The following is a 6,033-nucleotide window of genomic DNA, read 5'->3' on the forward strand; positions in this document are numbered from 1 at the left end:
CTGTGTGCTCCACTTCTTTCTGCTGCAGGCGTTAGAGTTGAACCCTTTGTGTCTCTCTGACAAGATGTTCTGCTCCTGAATCAGCTGGGTGGGTCATGCCTCTAGCCTCTTTGCAGGGAGTTCTGCTGAAGGGTTCCCTGCTGGGCCTAAAGCCTGGGTCGAATGAGGATCTAACAGGCCCTCACTCGCCAGGCCTGCGCTCTGGGTCTATTCAGGATCCCGCGGCCTGGGTCGTCTCACTCACTCGCCGGGCCTGCGCTCTGCAGGTACTTATTCTACTGAGCTATCTCCCCAGCCCAACCCTGCACTTTTCAAATAAACTTTTTGGACAATGTTGTTGGCTTGTTTCATTCAATTCTTTGCTCAAGGCAAGAAGAACCTGTAATACTTTTAATTATCGAGCCATTTCTAAAGAAATGATCCTGTAACACTCCATGCACAACTGGTCTCAGTCAGTATCTGCCAATTCCATGTTTATGGATCTTATCGCCTAGAAATTTGTTGTGGTCTGTGCCCCAATGTCCCCCAGGAGGCTCATGATACCACAGCAGGACTTCTGGAGCATTATAGAGCATTATGTGGACTGGATGTTTATGGACTAGATTATAGAGCATTGTAGGTTACTTGCTGTTGGGAGGTACGGCCTGGTCGGAAGAGGTGGGTCACTGTGGGCTTGACCCAGAAGAGTATATTTCCCTTCTGGTTTGCTCCCTTGCTTGATTCCTGAATGCCTTGATGAGAGTGGCTTTTCCTCTGCCAGGCCCCTCTGCCATGCTTGGAGCCGCCAGACTGTGGGCTGAAAGCTTTGCAAACTGTGAGCCGAAATAAACCTCTCCTTTAAATTGAAGATGTAGGGGACTGTGTGTCAGTGGCAAGGGACGTGACAAAGACAAAGCCGCTGTGCACTGCACAGGTCCCACAGCAGCAGTGATAACTTACTGCGTGCTTTTTATGCCCAGACACTGTTTTAAGCATTGTGCTTGCACAGCCTCAGTGAATTCTTTTAAACATCTCATGGTAATTGAAAGGAACAGAAGCACGGAGACGCTAAGTCATTTGTCTAAAGCTAAGCCCGGAGGGGCCCAGGTCTTGCTGACCACACAGCCCTTGCGTGTGAGCACCGTCACGCGGCTGTATGTCAGGAGCTGAGATTTCCCTGCAAAGACAGTCACGTCAGCATTACTGGTTTTCCTCTCTCCACACTTCCCCTCTCCTCACTGTAGCTGTCAATCAGGTGGCTTCCATTTGCCGCTTCCTACATTAAAACTCAATGCTGAAATTCCCTTTAAGCCCTACGGGTGGCTTTCTGGTGCTCTTCAGCTACAATCTCTGCTCTGGGGCCTCTGATGCCCTGTAGGGAATGTTCTCATATCAGAAGGTACACGCTGATGCATGTAAGGACGAGGCGCAGGACGTGTGTTAGTCCTGTAATGGTGATAATACCACTTGGACACAGACATTATGCACCTCTGCTGATATTCTGTATTGATTGACACATAGGTAGATTGATGGCAGAGAAAGCAAATATGACAAAACATTTAGCAAATCCTAGTAAAAATGTATGAGCACTCAATATTCCTATAATTTTTCTGTACAATTCTTTTTTCAATAACAAGCACTTACAAATGTTCTGGGTGTTTGTTGTTGTTGATCTGTTTGTTGTGACAGGGTATCATTATGTAGTCCAGGAACGTGCAGTCTCCCGCTGCCTCCCACGTGCTGGGAATACAGGCGTAACCCATGCCGCCATGACCAGCTTGCTCTCTGCAGGATTCTCAGCCCCTTCTCCACAGTGCTCTGTGTGTGCCGCCCCCTCGGGCTGGAGTGTTCTGCTTTGCCCTGCTGCTTAGCTCCTTCTGTTCCTTCTGAAGATCTCTGCTCCCAGCCAGGCCTCAGGGAGGCCCTCCCTGCCCCTGGAGGTGTCACAGGCTTACTCACACCACATACTGCATGTACCATGTCATGCAGTGAGCTGCACCTGTCCTCTGGTGCAGGTGATTGAAATCCTCTGTTGTGATGACCCTCACTGAGGGCTCACTGTGAAAAATTTTCTAGTATTTCTTCAAGGCTGAGGACTTGCAAAAAGATGAGTAGCTGGGTGTTCCATTGCACATCTTTGATCTTTCCAAATGAGGCAGGATTGGCTTAGAAACTAGAGGTCTGGAGATCCAAGGGAGATTTTTTTTTTAAGCCTTTAAGTACTAGTAGTTGTTATTTAACTGTACAAATGTCCATGTACCCAATAGTCTCAGAAGCTAATGTGTTATTTGTCAACTGTTCTATGGTCTAAGGAAACTTTAGAATCCTAATGGGGAAAATATAAGAGCAGGCTATAAGAATGCTCAGTTCCTGAAATACGACTATGTGACAGCACTGACATGTAAGGACTGTGCTGTCAGCAAGACCTGGAGGCCCCTCTGGGCTTGGCTTTGGGCAGATGACTAACATCTGCACACTTCTGTTCCTTCCTATTTCCATGAGACGTTTAAAAGAATTCACTGAGGCCATGTGAGCATGGTGGATCACAACACAGGCAACTAAATCCAAGTGAGTTCAACACTAAATTCTTCATCCTTCCTAGAAGAACTTGTCCCCTCAGTCTCTTCCTCCTCCTCCTCCTTTTTCTCTTCCTTCTCCTCCATTTTCATCTCAAGAAAGAGTAGTGCCACCCACCCAGCTGCCAACATCAAGTAGGGTGATGCTGGTGCTGAGTACATGGTGGAGTCCACTGGTGTCTTCGATACCATGGAGAAAGCCAGGGCTCACCTGAAGGGTGGCATCAAAAGGGTCATCGTCTCCGCCCCTGCCGCCAATGCCCCCATGTTTGTGATGGGTGTGAGTCATGAAAAGCATGACAACTCCCTCAAGATTGTCAGTAATGCTTCCTGTACCACCAACTGCTTAGCCACACGAGCCAAGGTCATCCATGACAACTTCGGCATTGTGGAGGGACTCATGACCACAGTCCGCACCATTACTGCCACCCAGAAGACTGTGAATAGCCCCTCTGGGAAGCTGTGGCGTGATGGCCGTGAGGTTACCCAGAACATCATCCACTGGCACTGCCAAGACCATGGGCAAGGTCATTCTGGAGCTGAATGGGAAGCTCACAGGCATGGCCTTCCGTGTGCCCACTCCCAGTGTGTCAGTGGTAGATCTGATCTGCCACCTAGAGAAAGCGGCTAAATACAACATCAAGGTGGTAAAGAAGGCATCAGATGTTCCTCTCAAAAGCATCCTGGGCTACACTGAGGACCAGGTTGTGTCTTTGACTTCAACAGTGACATCCACTCTTCCACCTTAGGCACTGGCCCTAGCATCTGCCTGAATGACCACTTTGTCAAGTTCATTTCCTGGTATGAGACCTCCTGTTCCACATGGCCTACAAGGAGTAAGTGGCCCCCCACCACAGCCCAGTGAGACCAGAGGGACGGAGAGGCCATGCTGTAGAAGTCACGTCCCTACTCAGCCCCAACACTGAGGATCTCTCCCTCACAGCTTCCATACCAGACCCCCTAGAAGGGGAGGGGCCTCAGGAGTCCTGACTCTTGCCATTGTGCACCATCAATAAAGCACACTGTACCCCCCCAAAACCCAAAACAAAACATAGGTGAATACCTGCATACGTCACAGAAGAGGACACAGAGGATGTCCTCTGTCATCTCCTGGCCCCAAAGAAGTGGCTGCTAGGCAGATCTTGAACAGGTCTTAGGGAAGGCTCTTAGGTTTTATCAAAGATTCAACAGAGTTCAACTCTGGCCTCCATATTTGGCCAATAACTTCTCAGTGCCAGCTTTTTAATTATGGCTGTTAGAAGGCCAGATACTTAAACATTGGCTTCAGGGACATGCTGATGCCCCTAAACTACTGCAGCATCAGTAATCCTATGACTGTGTGGGCTACCAGAACTGCCACACTACAAACTTCACTCACCGACTTCTCCAGTTTTCAGACTTGTGATTTCCCCTTTCCTGGGATCTCGTTAGCAGCAGCATATTGCGTTCAGACTTCTCTCAGCTTTCACTCTACATCCCTTAACCACGGGTCTATCTGCCAGACCATTTTCTGTTAAGAGAGTAGGAAAACACTTCAGCCTTCCTCCCCGGCAACATTTGTTTAAATTTTTTTTTTCTTTCAGCTTTACAATTCATTTTTGGCATTGTCATAAATTTTAGATCATTGCCAACTTTGGGGGAACATGAAATTTCTTTCGCATGTGCTCCTAGGGTGTAGTGCATCTATGCTCATATGCACTGCATCCATAATCACATGCACTGTGTCCTCAACCCGAGCCTTGATAGAAGAAATCTTACATTTTGACTAGAAGTTGAGTATGACTGGATCCTCCACTTCCTATTTAATGCGTCTGATAACTGGAATAGTTTTCCACAGGTTAGCTTCTGGTTTCGTACTTCTTCAGCCTCATTTCTCCATTATCCACATATTTTTGGTACCAAGCATTGTAGGACTATGTCCGTCTCCTGCAACACTGGCCTGGCAGGGTGACCTGTGGATGGAAGGAGTATTCTGGAAAAAGATCCAACATCTGCACACCAACAGGAAACAAGTGCGTTCCTCCAAATGTAACCCATAATACTCCTAGTGCATGTAGAGTAAGCGAGCAACTTGCTGACCAAATCTCCAATGTCCCTTGGCCAGTTAAATGCCCTTACTATGAGGAGACATTTTTAAAAGTATATTTAATTCATAGAAAATATCACTTTTTCTAGAATTTGCAATATTTGCTTTACTTGTTAGCTTTCAAAACTTATGATTTGTTAAGGTTCTTTTTCTTATGGTCAATATTTACTTCTACTCTTAATTTTATATTCATAGTTAGTGCTATTTTTCTTGGAGAGGGACCCAAACTGCATCAGCATTAAGCCCTGAGAAAAGTAGTTTTGCCCTTCACTGAGGGTGTTTACCATTCAGAGGCCTCAGCGAAGTGCTGCAAATGAAAACATACAGGAGGAAGGAAGCAGAGGCCAGAGGGAAGTGGTGAAATTCAAGAAGTAATGGAATAAGTGAAAACGAGTGAATAGTAATCATGTGCTACTCTGTCGCTCGGGGTGTACGGGCTCCGTGCACAGAGTGGTGGTGTGGGTCCTTGCTACCTGGCCACTCCCACCTACTGCATGCAAACATTTGCACCACATGAGAGGTGAACATACACCTTGGCTGCCGGCCCGCATTGTGTGAACTAGCACAAATACTGCTAATAGGCCACTTCCCCTCCTCGGGGATGCAGTGGCAAGAAGAGAGGACAGCCCTTACCTGATGTCTGTCCCTTCCTCCCGTCATCCTAGGGCATGGTGGAAACTTCCTGGAGCCCGTGCCCCATCGTGGCCCTCAGCCTACCCCACAGATCATCTGCAGAGGTCCACATTCTCTCTTCCTGAGCTCATCCTCTGGCAGTGGCAGTGTGCACAGAAGTGCCCCAGAGTCAAGACCTTAGGAACAAATGTCACAGTGAGGGTCAGCTTTTTGCTCCCCCAGGGGACAAACTGGAGTGCAGCCCAAGTCCCCCTGAGGGGCCCCTGACAGCTGAGTGCCCTTCACCTAGAACCACTTCCTGAGTGCTTCCTGATGTCGAGGGACAAAATTATGATTTGTTTGAAAGCTCTCAATTGGCCTTATTTCATGATTCAAAAATAGTCAACACTTTGCTCCACAAAGTAAAAAAAGTGCTATACAGAAGAGCATGGCTTATATAGAAATGCTGAAGGAAGCAGAGAGACAAAGAACGGAGATGGAGCTGGGCTTGGGGGCATATGCCTGGAATTCCAGAGGTCTGGGCAGCTGAGAAAAGAACAGTGCAAATTCCAGCCCAGTCTGAGAAAGTTAGCAACTTAGTGAGATCCTATCTCAAAAATAAAAGAGGGGTCAGGGAGATGCCTCAGTAGAATAAGCACTTCCCTGGCAAGCGCAAGTGCCTGAGTTCAATTCCTGGTTCCACCAGAAAAGAAAGAAAGAAAGAAAGAAAGAAAGAAAGAAAGAAAGAAAGAAAGAAAGAAAGAAAGAAAGAAAGAAAGA

General features: G+C 47.4%; 1 pseudogene; it reads left to right on the forward strand.

Moving 5' to 3' along the window:
• The window catches only part of LOC101587089, a 51,597-nt pseudogene extending 48,177 nt beyond the window's left edge, over positions 1–3,420 (forward strand).
• The last annotated feature ends 2,613 nt before the right edge of the window (positions 3,421–6,033 follow it).

This window comes from Octodon degus, unplaced genomic scaffold (assembly GCF_000260255.1).
Source record: "Octodon degus isolate 3935 unplaced genomic scaffold, OctDeg1.0 scaffold00006, whole genome shotgun sequence".
Taxonomy (NCBI): Eukaryota; Metazoa; Chordata; class Mammalia; order Rodentia; family Octodontidae; genus Octodon; species Octodon degus.